The 19,073-nt window shown below is 39.7% G+C and overlaps 1 long non-coding RNA gene across 10 annotated transcripts in view; it reads left to right on the top strand.

Annotated features, from left to right (window-relative positions):
• Positions 1–18,805, top strand: part of LOC128110766 (uncharacterized) — a 36,362-nt gene extending 17,557 nt beyond the window's left edge. For 3 of the 10 annotated variants that reach the window (XR_008218315.1, XR_008218318.1, XR_008218317.1), the window contains 4 exons: positions 464–585; positions 5,107–5,524; positions 9,089–17,050; positions 17,530–18,805. This is a non-coding gene — a long non-coding RNA (uncharacterized LOC128110766). The remainder of the gene's footprint in view (positions 1–463; positions 586–5,106; positions 5,525–9,088; positions 17,051–17,529) is intronic. The other 7 variants (XR_008218316.1, XR_008218321.1, XR_008218319.1 and 4 more) reach the window with 7 other exon arrangements.
• The last annotated feature ends 268 nt before the right edge of the window (positions 18,806–19,073 follow it).

Here is a 19,073-nt window from a genome sequence, read left to right as displayed (position 1 = left end):
GAACAGCTAGCAGACAGCCTTTTTTGGAGGCATAACCAGCAATAAAACCGGTTGCTCTAAGTGAGATGTCTTGGTTAGAAGTCCATGGTCCAGTCTCCAGTGTTTATAAAGCATGGTTTGTCCTTGCAAATGAGCTGCTCTCAAACTCTTCAGCCATCTCCTGGTAGAAGGAAACATGCTTTGGAGGACAGCTAAGCTGTCTGGCTTTTGTTTATTTATTTATTTTTTTCTGGTCTGCATATTGTCTCCTCTTACTACATACAAGACGTGGCTTTCTCCCTCTTCCTCACCAAACCCATCTCAAAAATAAATAAAATAAACAAACAAATAAACAGGGAAAAGAAAAAGAAAAAGGACTTTGCTAAATATTCCCTTTCGTGAAAACTCATATGCCTGCAGAAAGAAAACAAGTTTTGAGAACCAACCTCTGCCTAGCACTAAACTGTTTCTCCTCTTTGCGCAGATTTACTCTCCAGCTCGGCGAGAGGGTGCATCTGTGACCCTTAGCAAACTTACCCTTCAGATCACCAGCCTCATGACAAATATTTTAGTTTGGATAATCATTTCACAAATAATAACATAAAGGTATGTTGGGATATGATTTCCTTCTCCTATTAAAGACACAGTAACACTTGTATTTAACTCGAGACGGCTGCACTTGTCCTTCAGGGCTGGCTGTAAATGTTAGCTGCTTTCCCAGACAGCCCTTTCTGTAAGTATCAGCCCGAAGTTTGCTCTGTTGCCCACACATTGATTTGTAGGAATTTGGGGTAATTGTGGTCTAAAACATGCATTACGAAAACTCTGCTTACCTTTAAAAAACAGCATTTTTTTTTATTTTGCAATACAATTAAAGCAAACATTTTAAGTAGAAAAGTCATTTGATAAAAATAATTGGTTCAGCCGAAACAGGGCTCACATTCTTCTGCCAGATAATGATTCGTTGCAGCTCTAACCTCAGTGGTATTCATTAGACACAGTTCTCATTCAGCTTAAAGTCCTGGGTGGGTGGGTAGGGGGTGAATTGGTTTAAAAATAATTTTAAAGAAGTAAACAAACGTGGGGGTGGGTGGAATAAAATCTCTATCAGATTGACTTTATGTGATTCGGTTCCTCAAAAATTTTTTCAAGGGGCGGGAATGCCCTCCGCTTTACGTCAGGACAAGAGCGCCTTTTAAACTGGAGAGCTTGAAGAAAAGACCTTTGCTTAACAGATGGTAGGTTAACTGAGCCATAAAAATGACCCAGATTACAATATTAGGAAGACACTGAAGTTTCATAACTTTGGAACTCATGTAATGCTGGTCTTTAATAAATGGCACCTTTGGAAAAATAGTAAAGCTGTTACAAGCAACTTCTGGGACTTGCAAGTCCAGGATCAAATTATTTTATTGTGTTTCTTTGGCTTTCTTAACTTGGGGAATTAGGAAAAAATTATATATTTCAGATTGTCTTCAGGCAGTGGGCCTATGTAGATGGTATGCCATCAAAGCAAAAGCATATAAACAGACTTAAAGCAACTGCATTGTTATGATGACTGTTATTTGATTTTAAAAATAACCAACCTATATGGAATGAATATAAAACAATGCAGATTCTTATCAATATCACAAAATATTCTTTCAATAGTTAAGCAATTAATTTAAAAGCCTCTTGCATGTGATGCATTAATACCCAGTCATGTATCTTGAGACCTATATGCATTTAAATTTTACAGATCAGCAAAGTTTTTAGCTGTATATTGTATCAAGGTGAAGTTAGTCTGCGGCAAGCTAGTTGAGTTCCTTTAACAAAGTTTTGACGTTTAACACTGCTTTTAATAGTGCTGGTTTAGCTGCAAAGCTATTGTTGATCTGCTAATGTTGCAAACATTTTTTATTAAAAGAGCTCAGGATTGAGAACAATACCACAATGCTGATAAATATTCACTTCCTTTACTACTTTTTATCTTACACATTTTTCAATCTCTTTAGAAGCATAATTATGTATTATTTTAAAGGGACGAGTAAATAAATGTACTTAGGATCCAAATTTACTCTAATGGAAGGAAATTCAAAGCCCTCAACAGGAACACGAGTTCCTCACTTGCCTTCACTTGATCTATCTTGTATATAAAGCGAGCTGGCAAAATTAACTATCGAACACTAAGTAAAATGAGAAATCCATGGAGAGAATAGCCAAGAAGGGACAAGGAGGAGTCTCAGGAAATGATATTTTCCCATCAGTGGATCGGCATGCATACATTAAAGGTATAAAAGGCAGCGGGGGGGAAACAAAAGCTCTCCGCCAAGGATCCTGCAAGTCTGAATTAACCAAATGGGGAAAAAAATGAAATCATTCTGCTTAAACCTGCTCACTAATAAAAGGAGAATCGCTTTTGTTAAATATGCTTGGTGTGATTATCAAGCAAAATTTTTTTCTCCCAGACATCTATGAATAAAACATGCAGTTTGAGCATTAGGTAAACAAACAATAAATGGATGAGTTCAGTTGCAACATAACAACATTTTATTTAGAAAACATATATAATCATATTTGTATTGGCAATCCAAATTTAATGACTTCTTTCAGTAAAGGCAAAATGCCTTACAAATAACATCTAATGCATAAGGGTTCCTTATTCTTCGCCCATTTTTTTTTTTCTGTTTTCCCAAAGAAAGAGATTTTAAAGGTCTCTGCTGAACCATACATATAAACTAGAAGAAGTCTGGCAATTTTTCTTTTAAATCAAAATAATTGTAGTTTACATATGCTTCCATATATATATATACACACACACACACACACACACACACACACACACACACACACATACACACACACACACATACACACATACACACACACACACACACACACACACACACACACACACACACACACACATTTCTGGGACAGAAGAAAATGTCTCTAGTCTATGTAGCTTGGCCTGACTGAAATAGGGCTGTAGCTGAATAGCAGTCTTTGGCTTATTAGCCATTTCATTAACACCACATCTGTAAAATATGAATGAGAAGAAACCATTTACAATAAAGAAAGCAAACAACAGAATGAATTTCCTCTGTTGGTGTTTTACAAGACTGTTAGACAGAGAATGGGGGGAAGAACTCTCTTTAGACGATGTCACTTAATTAAGTAAAGCGTCCTAATCAGAGTCCCCTCCAATTGTAATGACTGTAGGGAGTCAAGTACATTTCTGTCTATATTAGAGTATCTAACTGCAATGATTTATTGATATTTATTTTAGAAGTACAACACAAAGGCAATAAAACAGCAGATGCAGGGAGACAGGGAGCGTGCTGTAGCTTTCTGAGGTGCGGCAGGAACGCTTTGAAAACATTCCTAATTTTCTCGCGAGAGGTTTTGCTATTTAAAATCAGGGCACACCTCTCGAGAAAAGTGTTACTTTCCCCGCATTTGATTTTTTTTCCCACGTGTTCACTGCGACGTTTCTTTGTCCGTTGAGTGAATCATTGATTCACTTTCTTCACTGCAAGAATCACTGCAAATGAGTGGATGGGTACCTGCTGTTTTCTGCAGTGACATTACTGGATTGCCATCTACACTGATTTTAGTCTTAAAATACAGCTTCTCTGTATGAGAGAGATTCAGGGAAGGAGAGTAAATATGCTGTATAGGCAGGCAGACATTGGCTGCCCTCCAAGTTGCACACAGCATAAACCTGTTTATCTGCCACATTTCACAAATCTCAAAAACATGTGAATAATCAGGCGAGCAACTGGATAAATGTTTCACACTAGGGAGCCTAACCAATATTCTGATGAGAGGACATGAGGATGCTAAGACATTGGTGCAAATAGACTCGAACTGTAGAAATGGCGCCTAATAAAGTTGATTAGTGGTTCAAAGAAGAAAACAGTCTGTACTAAAATAAATCTGAAGAGTTACCTCAATCCTGTGGGCTTGGTTTGGTATATTTATCTGCAAGCTTCCTGGAGAATGGAATAAAATAAAATATGTACTCTCACCCATATGCCATTTGAATCTTCAGTGCCAATGTGCCTTTGGGCTTTCTTTAGTTGGTTGAGATCATTTATTTCTAAGAACTCAGATCTAAATATTGGAGGACAGTGTTTTCAGACTCAAAGTCACACCAGCACATATGCTTGAAACTGAATTGCCAGGTGGGCTTACAACCTGTCCATTTTGAAGAAGCAACTTTTCTTGGAAAGTTGTGTTCCTTTTTTTTAAACTGCAGAACTTGAATATTTGGGTATTAAATGAACTAGGGAATCTAGGCTTTTACTGTGTTTCTTTGTTTTGCATTAGTTCCTATTCTTTCTTTTTGATTTGCTGATTTTTTTAACCCCCTTTGCTTTATCCCAGTGATCATTGGGCCTGAGCACTCAGTTGCAAAGTAGCAGCTCTCTAATCTAAGATCAGTGGCACTGATCTTCAAAGCTCACCAGGAAAAGCTTAAGGTTATTTATGAATTGTAGGCTTGGTTCACACCCATGAGCTAGACCTGGCTATAACTACAGTGAGATAAATTGTTTCCTTGCTTGACATGCCTATATCTTTTTTTGGTTTTGTTTTTTGAGACAGAGTTTCTCTGTGTAGCCTTGGCTGTCCTAGAATTCAGTCTGTCCACCAGGCTGACTTTGAACTCATAGATACACCTGCCTCTGCTTCCTGAGTGCTGAGATTAAAAGTGTGCACCACTTTTAATCAGTTGTCTTTTAATGAAGACACCAGCTTACTATATGAATGTAGGCTTCTCTACATTTATAAACACAAAATACTCTTCTACACTGAAGAGTCACAATCCACCAAGGCAATTAAATAAACACTGCACTCTCTATGATGTTTTTCATACTGCAGAAAGTAAATTTGCTAAAACTCTCCAACTCTGAAATTTTGTTAAAATACAGGCAAAGACGTCATCATCTTAGCAACAAGTAGGTGACCTGCACCTTGATGTCCCAAACAATATTCTGCTACATTTGAGCTTTTTCATTAAAGCCTTGCCCCCAAGAGAACATATGTTGAGCCCATTGCACTGGCCAGGTGTTTTTTTGTGCCTTGTCATTTTCTCATCTTCCCCCCCCTCTCTTTCTCTCCCTCTCCTCCCTCTTTTGTCTCAAGATACAGGACAAGGATGAACTGAATGGCTCCAGTTATCAGGATGTGAAAGTCTACATCAGAATCAGTCTACTTGGAGCATACTCTTCTTCAGCAAAGCAGGTATTTGCATAAGGTGGAATTGTCTTTTCTTGGTCACTTCTCCCTGACCTTGCAAAATATGACACATTTCTTCCATTATTTTAAGTAAATTGCTTTGGAGTCTTTGCAGGAAACAACAGAGGAACTAAAACATGTTTTTAAAAGATGTGCCCTGGTGAGCTGAGCCATGGTGTGTGCACACCTTTAATCCCAGCACTCAGGAGGCAAGAGGCAGGTGGATCTCTGTGAGTTCGAGGACAGCCTGGGCAACACAAAGAAACCCTGTCTCAAAAAACAAAACAAACCCCCAAACAAACAAAAACCAAAAATACGTGCCCAGGTAAGTAAGAAATGGAAGTATATGGGAATTGAAGGGTGATACTAAAGTTACACAATCTGGTGAAGAGTGTGAAGACTCACCACACAGAGTTTTGTAACCACATGACATTTTACTAAGTTTTCTGCATGTGCTGGGCTGGGGGAAATAGACCCACAAAGTTGAAATCAGTTCTGTGAACCTCAGTTAAGGTTAACCATAGCTGTTTTCTCAGCCATAATGAACCTCTGTTAAATAGAGTTTTTGAAAGTGATGATTCTTTTGAGTCAAACATGATCACCAAACACCACATAACTTAAACACCGAAGGAACTCAAGAAATAATCGCCTGTGTAAGTGAACTTTGCGACTACAAAAACAATATGTAAAGCATCTAAAATAAGAACTATCCCATGTGTTCTCTCATTCCCTCAGGCCCGTTCCTCAATGATGAACATTAGTAATAACCTCTTACATTTTTAAACAGATATCTTTTTCATTCCCATGTAAGCATGTTTTCTTTTAAATAATAAAATTGTACACTACATTGGCTGTTTTAAATCGATTGATTTTTATTCACTTAGCAATGATGTTGTCCATTGCTCCCCATTCTACACAATGAGGTTTACCTCGTTCTTCTAGTAGCTGTGAAGGATGCTATATAAGATGGCATTATGAATAAAAAAGTCATTACCATACTGATGGAAAATTATTTTATTTAATTTTTGCCTCTCAAAATTATGGTTCAGTAAACATGCACACTATGTGTACTTTTATAAGTGTACCAACAGAATTAATTCCTTGAAGTGGAATCACTAGGTAGAAACACATTTGCAATTTTTAAGTGTTATCCCTACACCTTATTGATACAACCAAAGAAGTTGTACCAGATCACCTTTCTCTGGCAGCGTCTGAGGGATCTTAGCAAGAGCTGAGCTGAGATTTGCACACAGGATGCCTCTGTCTGCCCTGCTATTTTTTCAAAGTTAGCTAAACATAGTTCATTGGCTTCTGCGATGACTGATGACAATCTCGTAGAAAGAGAAACATTCATTATAGCCTCCTTGCTAGGGGTGAGCCTCTAGGGCTGTGGGGGGATGCTGCTCTGGGAAGGAGTGGGTGAAGCATTGTAGCTAGGTCTGTCTTACCTAGGCCTTTCACTAGCAACTTCCCTAAGTGTGGGAGCTGTGGAGCAAAACCGGAGCTTCCATGAGGATCCGTGGGAGAAGCTAAATTAGAGCCATGCTGCCCGCCCTCTCCTCTCTCCTTCTTCCTCTGTCTATCTCTGTACAGGTTCTGCTTTAAGGGTGCACTCACGTTTCCCTCCTCCTCCTCGGCTTGAATTCCAAGTGTGTGCTCTTCTCAGTCTCCATGGCTTCATCAGGAAGGAGTTCTCTAGGTTTCCTCTCCACCTTGTCATTCAGCCTCGGTGTATAATTAACCTAGAGGCTTACCTGACATTGACCCAGTCCCTGGATTGAAGGGTTAGCCTTATCCTTGAAACCGCCACTCCTTATTCAGTACTTTCATCTTTATCAGGCCTATTTTCATCTTGAAATATAAACTCAGAAAAGCCCCAATCCGCACCTGAACCTAGCCCCTAAGTTTAAGGGTTATGCCAGTCTTATCGAAGTTATATTTATAGTAGGCCATCTAGTTTGTATTCAGCACTAACATGACAGGCACTACAGTGAAAACTGTGGGTCTCTATCCCTTTGGAGGTTGAACAACCCTTTCACAGGGGTCACCTAAGACCACCAGAAAACACAGATATTTACATCGTGATTCATAACTAGCAAAATCATAGTCATGAAGTGGCAACAAAAATAATTTTATGGTTGGGGTCACCACAACATGAGGAACTGTATTAAAGGGTCACAGCATTGGGAAGATTGAGAACCACTGCTCTAGAAGCTTATTAAATCACATGGAGACAGACAGCAGTAACCAAATAACCAGATGTATGCCACTCTTTGGTAAGTGTTAAAAAATATCCAAATTAAAATTCTATGACCTCTCAATTCTGGAAACATCCTGCAGCTGTACCTGTGCATGAACAAAAGGCAGACTGCTCAATGCAGCATTGTATGTACAGTAAGAGTTAAGGGACCTTTTGTTTATTGACAAGGACAATCTGTCAATTAGGAGATACTCTCCAGAGAATAACACTGAGTGACCCAGGATAAATTTCACATGATGAAAACAAACAATGGGCCGGGTGGCCGGGTGGTGGTGGTGTACACCTTTAATCTCAGCATTCAGAGCCAGAGGCAAGTGAATCTCTGTGAGTTTGCGCCCAGCCTGGTCTACAGAACGAGTTCCAGGACAGTTAAGGCTACACAGAGAAAACATGTCTCAAAACAAAAACAACAACAAAAAAAGTAAACACGGTAACATGTATAATGTATGCTTTCCTCTGTAGAAAAGAAAACTGTGAAATAATGTGTATTAATGTCTATTCATATTTATAGGCCTATGCTGAAGGTGATTCAGTTAATGATGGGTTGTTATATAAAAAGATATGGTGGCAGTCCCATAGATTACCATGGACTTGGAAAGTTCCTACAGCCTAGACACATCTTATCCATTATAGCACAGTAACTCACATGCTTGTAATCACATTGGTGCAGACAGACCTACTGTGCTGACAGCTATATTGACGTATAATGTGTAATACTGGATATCGTTGATAATGATTATGTACTTGCTATGCTAGACTTTTTTCTCCTTAGTAAGAAAGAGTGTGCTATAAAACAGACTTCCATTTCACTCTAGAAGTGACTTTCATGTTCATCTCATTTTCTGCCTGCCTTAAGGGGACTTGTCAAGTTAGTCAGAGCAAGTACACTTTATATGGTTCACTTGGAGGCAAAATTGCTTAGTGATACATTTCTCAGAAATAATCCCTATCATTAAATGACATGTGACTACATATAAAAACATTGGAAGACCTCCCACGCTCTCCCCCTCCCCCCCAAAAAAAAACACAGTAAGAGCTAGCTTACAGTGGGCATTTGAGTCAGGGGTTAAATGTAACCTTTCAACCTATATCTCTTTGTGTTATTTTAATTTTATTATTTTCCTCTTCTAACGTGTGTATATTTTTATTATCATATATTAACTATACATAATAATGGGTTTCATTATGACAGTTTCACTAATGTGTTTTCATGTTTGCTATATTCACTCTCTTTTGGCCCCCCTCCCATTTCCACTGACCGCCTTCCTTCTGTCCCAACTAGTCTGCACCCCACTTCTCTCCTCTCTCTCTCTCTCTCTCTCTCTCTCTCTCTCTCTCTCTCTCTCTCTTTCTTTCTCTCTCCCCACCCCCATATGTTTCATTCTGGTTGCTAACAGGATCATTGGTGAGGGGAACATGAGCAGCTTACTGTGGCTACATCACTGAAGAAAATGTATCCCCCTCCTCAGAAACCAGTAACTGCTTATGAATCCTGAGGGAAATTGTTGGCTGCTTAAGAATCCTCAGGGAGGGGCAGGCCATTTTAGTTTTTCAACCACTTGAATGTTATCTATAAAAAGCATCATATTAAATATTGTTAAATTTTAAAATCAAATCCCTCCTTCACAGACTGTTTCCTGAGGCATTTGGAAGTGCTTGGCTACATTAACATGGGATACAGAATTTGAATGGATGAAGAAGCTCTAAGCAGAAGACAGACAAGCCCTGGATTTTTTTTTAAAGATTTATTTATTTATTAATGTATATAGTGTAATGTCTGCCTGTAAGTCTACAGGCCAGAAGAGGGTGCCAGATCTCATTACAGATGGTTGTGAGCCACCATGTGGTTGCTGGGAATTGAACTCAGAACCTCTGGAAGAGCAGTCAGTGCTCTTAACCTCTGAGCCATCTCTCCAGCCCCAAGCCCTGGATTTCCTTACTTATCCATAAACCCATTGTCTGTTTTGAGCAGGTCTAGGGGAAAGAATACTATACAAAGTTCTCAAAGTGGCTATTTCTCGTGAGCAGGGCACATCTTAAGACAGGAGAAGAGTGTTAGGAGGCGAGCTCAGCCTTCATTCTAAGTGACTCCCTCAGGATCCCCATGTGGACTCATGATTTGCCCATGCCTTGAGCTAACCTGTTGAAGCTCCCAAGATGAACCATGTGAATGTTCTCTTCTTCAAGCTTTAAATAAAAGTCTTACGCTGAGTTGCAGAGAAGAGGAATTAGCTACCTTACCACCAAGACGCTGCTCTTCTCAATAACAATGTGCTCCACAAATTTCTCAGAACATCACATTAAGGTGATTTGGGGAGAGGTATTGGGATGAAATTAGATCTGGAGAATTCTTTGGACTCTTCCATGAACTGAAATTAGGATATTTTACAAGAAGATCATACAGAATTTTAAAAAAAAATGGGAAAAAGATGCTGATGACTTCATGATTGTAAATGACATTGTCAAATGAATGTGAAAATTCAAACTCGTCACACAAGTCACACAAGGACACAAATGAGGAAAACGCCAGGTCCCTGTCTGTGTCTGCATTGGGTCTCCTCACTGCTACTCTCCTGGCTTTTCAGCTTCCCTGCCCTGCCCCAGCACTCTACCTAACAGATAGGCTTGGTTTTCTAGGACACTAGTGTGGATGGCTGGGGGGATGGAGGTCAGTGATCATAAAGATGATGACTCCTGTTTCCTTCCTTGCGCTCACCCCACCGAATGCCACCACCACCTCTCACAAACGTGTGTTTCCCAGTCGTATGAGAACTTCAGATGTGATAAAATGTCCATGGAGCTTATCCAGCCCACATCTCGTGTTGGTTTCTTTTCAGGAAAACTAGTGGTACATTGTTTTATTTTTATGAGCTTACCGTGTAAATGCGAGACTGTTAAGTGAGTTATTGCCAGCAATCAGGACCATTTGTTACATAACATCAGTAAGAGGGACTCAGGTGAGAAACAACTCTGATTGTAGGTGTTTAGTCCCAATGTACATCAGTTGTAACTCCTTAAATGTATTTCTTCTAGCAGCTAATTTGAAATACTTTATCAGTGAAAGTCTTAGCACAACAGTTATACAAACATACATAGAAAAACATGAGGAAATTAAATCAGACTTATAATGTAAACCTTAACAAAATGATGGCTTAATTTGTACTCACTTTGTAATTTTAACTAAATATTGTGGTAAGTAGTTCTTACTTAAATCCTAAGTATATGGGCATTTATTATACACAATATGAAAATACTTCAAGAGGCTTGTGATTAACGCTGTGGTATTCAAGCATTAGTTTACAGCGACTTTCAATCAAAGACAAAAGGTTCAAGCAGATGATGAAACACGTTAAAAAGATGTATGTGTACACCCAAGGACTTAATTCAGACCTGCTCACAGTAACTCAGTTCGAGTTTTTATCCACAACAAGTATCCCTGGAGCTTGACACAGGACTATTCTTAGGGCAGAGTGGCCAGACAAAGTACAAGATTACCTAGTTAACTTTCATTTCAGATCAGCAATGAATATTTTTCTTATAAAATTATATTCCAGACATTGAGTACAGTATGCTATCCCCAAAGGGCAGTTATTAGAAAATCAACTATCACTGAACACCTTGCATGATTGTTCTTTTCTAGACATGGCAACTGTACCCTAAGGGTTCTGAAGAGTTCTTACCTATCTCCTTCCCTGACTTCCATAGCTTAACTTGAGGTCTCCCAATCATGCAGCCATTCACTTGAACATGTATGTGCTCGTTTTTTTAAAGGATGATGCCTGAAAGACTGGAAACCCCCAAATCCAAATGTCAGTCAAGCATGGTGATCCGACTTATATTATATACTGATTGCTATGTTTTGCATGCAGTTTGTTCCCCAGTGATCACATGGTGGAAGCCCATTCTTCACTGCCGCCAGGGAAGGGTGGTGGGGTCTTTAAGAAGTAGGACCTCATGAGAGGCTGTTAGGTCATTGACTGTATTATTGCTTAGATGGGATTATGACAGTTCTTATGGACTCTGGGTTAATTCTAGTGAGAGTGAGTTATTGTAAGAGCAAGACCAACCTCTGAGCTCTTAAATTGCTCTATAACTTCCTATCCTAGGGTACCATCTCCTTTCTTCAGAAGTGGTCTCACTATTTTGGTACTGACTTCCAAGGGGACCTCACTAGAGCTGAGCTGAAGCCAGAGCCATGGTGTGTTTGACAGTGCTCCTGGGAAGAAGCGAACAAACATATTACCTCCCATCCCCAGATAGGGAACCAGCACAGACCAAAGTAAGGATATTATCAAAGTCCAATTGGTGAACCAGGGTGTTTTATTGGGATTACTTACAGAGGCAGAAATAACTCAAAGACAGCTGTATCACCAAAGTCTACCCCAGCACGGGTGTAAGATCATGAAAATTGGAATCCTGGAGGACACTGCACAACCTTAGACAGTTGTGAGATTGGAGATTGGAGAGTGTTCTTTACAGGTAGTTAAATTGGTCTGAGCCTCTTCCATCCAGCTTAGCTGGACTCTGCTTCTTCCAGACATCTCAGCTTCTCTAAGTGTCTCTCAGCAGCCCTTACTGCTTATATGTGTTTGGCAGAGGGAGGAATCTAGTGAATCTGGTCACTTTTAGGGATTTCCTGGAGCTTTTGAGTTGTTTACTTCCTGAACTTCATGACTTTGATGCATGACAGTGCATATCATCTTCCCTTAGAACATACTATGTCTTCGTGAGCTTCCCTCCAAGATGGAAGTTGGCTGCAGAGGAACTCACTGTGCTCTGGAGTCTTTAGAACTATGAGCTTAATAAACCTCCTTTCTTTAAAAACGTACCCAGCTTTGGACATTTCAATATAGAAACAAAACAGAAGGTGACATATTCCCCCACTCCCTTCTACTTATGCTTGTTTCCTCTTGAGAATTTTGTTCATGTTTTCAAATAAAAATGTAAACATCAGTAAATGGAGAGAGGCTGCCATGTCACTAGTTGTGGTGCCAAGAAGACATTTTCTTTGTTTTTATTTCTCTCCTTGAATTTGAATGCAGTGCTAATTCTTTGAAAGCATGTTCTTAATGTTTGGTACCACTTTTCAAAGAGCACGCAGCTGTGACGTGAATGAGGAGAACCCTTCTCAGCTTAAGTCTGCTCTCATGGGTTGGTCTTTTAGAGCTTTGATGAAGTTGGGTTCTCTAAGGTTTGGTTTACTATTTTCTAAGTGAGGTCAACTGAGAGCACTACAAGAGTTCAGTAACCAAAGAAATGGAATATCACTGGTAGACTAGGAAACAAAACACATAGAATTGGCAGATTTGAGAGTGATTTACTTCAACTAGCTGTGAGATCCCATGCAGACCATTTACCCCTCATGATGCCTGGTTTTCTTTTCAATAAAACAGGGATGTTGCCAGGTGGTGGGGGCACACACCTTTAATTCCAGCACTCAGGGAGGCAGAGGCAGGCAGATTTCTGTGAGTTCAAGGCCAGCCTGGTCTGCAGAGTGAGTTCCAGGACAGCCAGAGCTACACAGAGAAATCCTATCTTGAAAAAACAACCAAACAAAAAAATCAAACAGGGATATTACAGTAACTATACAGCAAGAAAGCACATGTAGAAATAATTTATAAACTTCAAGTCCTATCTAGATGTTAGTAGTGTTTGTTGATGATGATGAGGGAGATCATAGTCAAGACAAAAAATTGCAGGTAGTCACACACACCCATATATATATATGTATGTATATATGTATGTAATTTATGTAAATATTATTATATACTGCAGTGCTAGAAATTGAATTTCTGGCCTCATGCACACTAAGAAAATGCTCTGCTATTGATCTGCATCTCCAATCCCCAGGAGAGAGTTTAGAGGGTTTTTTTTTTTTATTTAGTGTGTATGTGTAGTTGTGCATTTGGGAACACACATTTTTTGATAATGTCTATATACTCCGCTTTATTGATACTTCATGCTTTACTGGACTATTTTTCCATATTCAGGCACCTGCATGTTTACACATCTTTGTTCACACTGTTTTGCTATACTCAGTCGGTAACAATGGGATCATTGTAAATGTTTTAAAGAGGAATAAGAAAGCTACTTTCACATTAAGAATTAGAAGTGTTATTTGTTATTTTTTCATCAACAGATTAACTTCTCAGTCCCATTGATATCACTACAAAAGGAATGGGTTAATGAATCTCACGGACAGTTTGATAGTTTGTTAGTATTAGTGTCTTCTTTATCTTAAACACATCAACCTGGTGATTGTTTATTGTATTTATACGCTAATTGAGCAATAGATCAAATTTGTGTGCTTCAAAATTTAGTCCAAGGAAGGCATACTGATAGAAGCATACATGTTGAGGATTAACGAGGCACAGACTAGGTTTATTAAATCTACCTCATGGATGAAGCACCTGGGCAACTACACTTAAAGGCTGAAGACCAAAGGATATTCTTCTACAGACTTAGAAGGGGAGCAGACGAGTGGCGACCAAGTGAGGCATGCAGTCTTTACTGAGGCCAAATGTAGTGAACAATCTGTGGTCTGCTCACGTTCATGAAGGTCTGTGTTGTAATGTATTCCTTCTCTCTTTCAGAGCATTGGAGCAGCTCTCGGAGAGGTACTGCAGCCTCTGGTTTCTAGCTTCTGTCCCCATGTCCTTTTGACTCGACATTGCTATGTCTCCTTCCTGCCCCCTAGCCCCGCCTCGGGCCCCAGACTCAACCTACCCTTAATCATAGAGGGTGGTGACCCACACTGGCTTGAAGAACTTATTGAGTCTCTTGTAGTCTGTAAGCCTGGAGTTGTGTTGTGAACCCACAGGATCCACTCATGACAAACTTCTCGGAAAATCACGGACCACCTGTTGATACGCAGCACCCACAGGTCTCCAGCTATTACCTCATGCTGTGGCTGCCTGACAAGTGTCCACGCTCTCTGACCCCGTAAGAAAGCCCATCTGAGCCCAGCAATAATTCCACCTCTGTTTTATTCCTACTGAAGAGAAAAATAACTTTGATGGCAGCAACAAATGTTTTACTTATTAACCTTTCCGCTCCTGTCCCTGATACAAATAAACTAATATTCAGTCTATCCTGCACAGGCCTAAGGCAGAGGGAAGAACAAAACCCTGTCATCATCCCTGTGTGGGGTGGAGGATGGATGTGGGCAGGGGATGTCCGGGAGTGATGTTTGTCCTCCTACTGCAAAGGAAGCAGCTACTACAAGAGTATTAAAAAAAATAGAGAGAGAGAGCATGGACGTCATGTTTGGGCAGAAGGTCCACCTCACTGCCTGGTTTCCTGTTCTTCCTGAGGATGCCCAATCTATCTCTGCTTTGCTGTTTTCCAGCCACGGGATGAGCACATGTTAACCTGAAAGAATTCCTAGTAGTTTCCCTCCCCTGTTAACTCCATGTTACCCTGAACCTGTGATCTCAGGAGCAATTTTCTGGTTATCTGGAGATGGCTGTTATTGATTATAGCTCCCCCACCGCTGACTGACTGAGAGTTAATTATCATCAAATACCTCTCTGTCCCGGGGTGAGCTATGCCAGGTGTTTGGTGAATAACACTAATGTAATTGATTTTGCTGTTTAATTTCTCACAGTCATCAGCTAGTAAAAACCATGGATTGATGCTTAATTTTTTTATATAAGGCTTTTGACCTATTTTATTTAGTCTTTAAATATTTGTTTATTATATGTGTGTGTACATGTTTACATGTACATGATGGAGAGCAAATGCCCTGGTGCGCACGTGGAGGTCAGAGGACAGCTTGGTGGAGTTCGTTCTCTCCTTCCATCTTTAGGTGGGTTCCAGGGGTCACACTTGGAACTCATGTTGTCAGGCTTGCATAGAGAGTTTCTTTGCCTGCAGACCCATCTCATTGGCCCCTCTATTAGGTGTAAACTATTTGCAAATTTTATTTTATTACTTAGGTTCCTGGGCACAAATCACATAACCATGCCCTTTGCCCATTGGGGTATTAATGGTGTTCAAATGTTTATTTCAATACATTTCCACATGCTTGGAGAAGGTTAACTCTAAGTTTTATCTGTGCTTTGCTTTTATTGTTAATTAGTTGTACTGCTTTGAAAGTAAAAATGTGTGTAAAATATCTGATCATTTTTACTTCACTTCCAATTTCTCCTTTTGGTCCAGTTTTAAGAAAATAGAACCACTTTGAAGAGGGACAGAAAAGCTCTGTTTTTCTTTTAGGATCCCATTCTTTACTCTGAGAATTTACTCTAACATTTCCTGCATCCCAAAGCCTGTGTCTCCTAAGTCTCCTAAGTACAGTATCTTCATGAAGGTTGAATGGTGCTCACTTGGCACTTTGTTCTTCAACTCCATTTATTCTGCATTTAGCTGGTTTTTTGTTTTTGTTTTTGTTTTTTGTTTTTGCGATTCAAAGGGTTTATGATTTGTAAATCATTCACACCCAGTTTCACTTAAGTATTTACTTATTGCTCACACATTCACTCACTCATTCGTTTTCTAGAGGTGGCACACAGACTCGAGGTTAGTACCTAGTGATCTCTGCTCCCTGGTGCTGTGGGATAATGCTTTTGTACACTGGTTTAATAAAATGCCGATTGGCCAGTGGCCAGGCAGGAAGCATAGGCGGGATAAGTGACAAGGAGAATTCTGGGAAGAGGAAGGCTGAGTCAGGGGACACCAGCCTGCGGTCCAGAGAGCACCATGTAATGGCACACAGGTAAAGCCATGGAACATATAGATTAACAGAAATGGGCTGAGTTTAAATGTAAGAGCTAGTCAGTAGTTAGCCTGAGCTAATGGCTGAGCAGTTCTAATTAATATAAGACCCTGTGTGTTTGCTTGGTGGACACAAGTGGGAGAGATTTGTCCCAACCGCTGGCCAGTCGGGACACAAGAAAGCTTCAGCTACACCCTGCTGCTCACCAATGAGTGTGGACAGGATCTATGGCTTATTTATAGCCACAGAATATGATAAAGGTGGCAGGGTGTCCACCTGTGACTGTGTTATGTAATGTAAGAGTCACATGTTGCTGCCTCGGTAAACAGCAACACTGGACGTGCACATAGTGAGCAGCTCAGCAGACTTGGCCGTCCGCCGATAAGGAGCCTGGATTCCTGCTCCTAGAGCCACAGTAAATGAATTCTGCCTAGCTCTTCAGTTAGTTTGGAAGAGATTTCTTTCCCAGTCAAGCCTACAGACTAGAACAGTTGGAGCAACATCTTGCCTGCAATTTTTGCCTGAAGCAGAAGACTTGTCTGGGCCACATCCTGACCTTATGGAGACTGTAAAGGGGTAGTTTTGAACCACTAGGATGTGATCATTTGTCTTTCAGAATTAGAAAACAAACACTCAGTTCTATACACACTAGTTGAGGGCTTGAAGTACCCCAAGAACTTAACAAAATGTTATCTGTACTTTACAGATAAAGAAATCGAGGCTCAGAAATTGAACTCTGCCCCCTTTTTAGAACCATCACAACATATTTTGTTTCAGTGTATTTCATTGTTTCAACTTAAGTATGGTTTGAGATACATCTTCTGAAACACAAATACATTTAAGAAAAATTCTACTTGACATACAGTGGGCATAAGGTGAGAGTTTTTTTTAAGTCCCATATTATTTGTAAAGAAGCTTTCTCTGCTTTTTATTATTATTTTATATATGTATATATATATATTTATATATCTTTTCTATCTCACTGAAATAATATTGGATACACGACAGGAAATTTTCTCACTTGTACTCAAAGCAGTAAATATAAACTCTTAAAAGGGAGAACACTCATGCAGGTCCAAGCCTGGTGTCTTAGCTGGAACCAGAGCCTCTAGGTAAGATTTAGGATGTTCAGGAGTTTGGATTCAGCATTTGTTTTTTCTGGAAGGGAAAGTATTTGATCCATGACCTAACTTTCCCATTATAATCAAGTGTAGGAAAAAAAAAAGGAATTGGAGAGATTTAGAAAAAAATTATTTTGAGTCCTACTTGGTTCAGTGTTTGAGGTGCTGCTGTGGAATAGTGTCTCCAGTACTGTGTCTTCTAATGAGAGGCCTTTCAATTTTGCGTTTATCAGATGCTAATTATTCATACAACGTGATTGAGGATTTGGAATCGGAGATTCACCTGCAATATTTGGAATACCAGTGGAGATCCATATCAACATGGAATTTATACAGCAGCTGGTGCCAGTCACAGCTAATGATGAAATTTCAGTTTAATAAAAAGACCCCCAACTGAGCACAACCATCTTGAAGAAAGTATACTTATCAAACAGCTTTCAATCAGTTCAAGAGAGACACCTTAATTGGGAAGAGGAAGAATTGCACAGCAGTTTGTCACCATGCCAACTTCAGATCAATAGCGTTGCCCTGCTCTTTGGTACACATAGCCTTTCCTTACACCATTAACTGTGTCTACATCCTCTCCATTGAGATGAGATCTTTGTTCAGTTGAGAGTATGTGATCATGCCCCTTCTAATTCACCCATTTCATTATAATACCCACGAATAAAATTTAGACTGTAATCATAAAGGTCAATACTTTTTCTTTTAACTAAAATTATTTCTTGGTACTGGAAATCAGTGCTTGTGACATGTTGTATTTTCAAAAGTTATTTTGTCGAAATAAAGCCACACAAACAACATAACATCGAGTCAATTTCACTCTAAGAAGAGACACGTGAATGATGATAATCTGACTTCTGTAAGATTATGGTGGGGGAGGAATGTATGGAATAATTTATTAACAGGAAGCAAAGAGAAGACGTTTTTGTTCTGGCAGGATGAAGTTGTAATACTAAAGGATAAGACGATGAAATTGTCAAGTTTTATTTTTATTTTTATTTTTTTTTAAGAAGGAAGTAGTCAGCCAGCTTATTTAAGGACGACTGATTTCAGTGTCGCAGTAGAGAACACTACGGGGAGGCTAGACAGGTGGAGGGGGCAAAGACCGCAGCAGAGAAGAAGCCTGATCGGTTAATGCCCAAGAAGGCACCTTCCATAGTGCCCTTGGCTCATCTCAGTTGCAGCCTCCTGCTGCCTCCCTCTTCCCTCCTCTCTCTCTCTCTCTTGTTCCGTTGTCCACCGCTTTCTCTTCTTCCCTCCCCAACTCCTTTCTGTTGCCTGTATTTGTTTATAGAAATATAAACTTAGAAACAGAAATACTGAACTTCTATATAAGATTTATTTTGAAAAACAGTTTCCGCTATTGAAATAGAGTTTGGAAATCACTGAAGTCAACAATTGCACTGGACCAAACAATTGCAATTGCAAGTCCTTTCATGCTTTGATATTGTTAGGATTTCAAGATCCAGGAAAACACAGAAAGGGAGACTGAAAACCTTTTTTTTTTTTTTAAAAAAAACCATACCACAGATATCTAGCGTGGATGAGCTGCAGTTCCCCTGAGAGCAGAGCTGTGAATGAAAGGGCTTCCTGCAGCCCTTCACATATGCAGGACTATGACTAAGAGGTTCATTTTTTCTTTATGATTTACTTATTTTTCTTTTATGCATATGTGTGTTTCTCTTGCATGTATGTCTGTGTACCAGTGGTGTGCAGCGTCCTTGGAAACCAGAAGAAGGTATTGGATACCCTGGAACTTGAGTTACAGATGGTT

Source organism: Peromyscus californicus, unplaced genomic scaffold, assembly GCF_007827085.1.
Source record: "Peromyscus californicus insignis strain IS unplaced genomic scaffold, ASM782708v3 Scaffold_15__1_contigs__length_86483966, whole genome shotgun sequence".
Lineage (NCBI taxonomy): Eukaryota > Metazoa > Chordata > Mammalia > Rodentia > Cricetidae > Peromyscus > Peromyscus californicus.
Note: the sequence above shows the minus strand (reverse complement) of the source record. Positions and strands in the feature narration are given on the sequence as shown.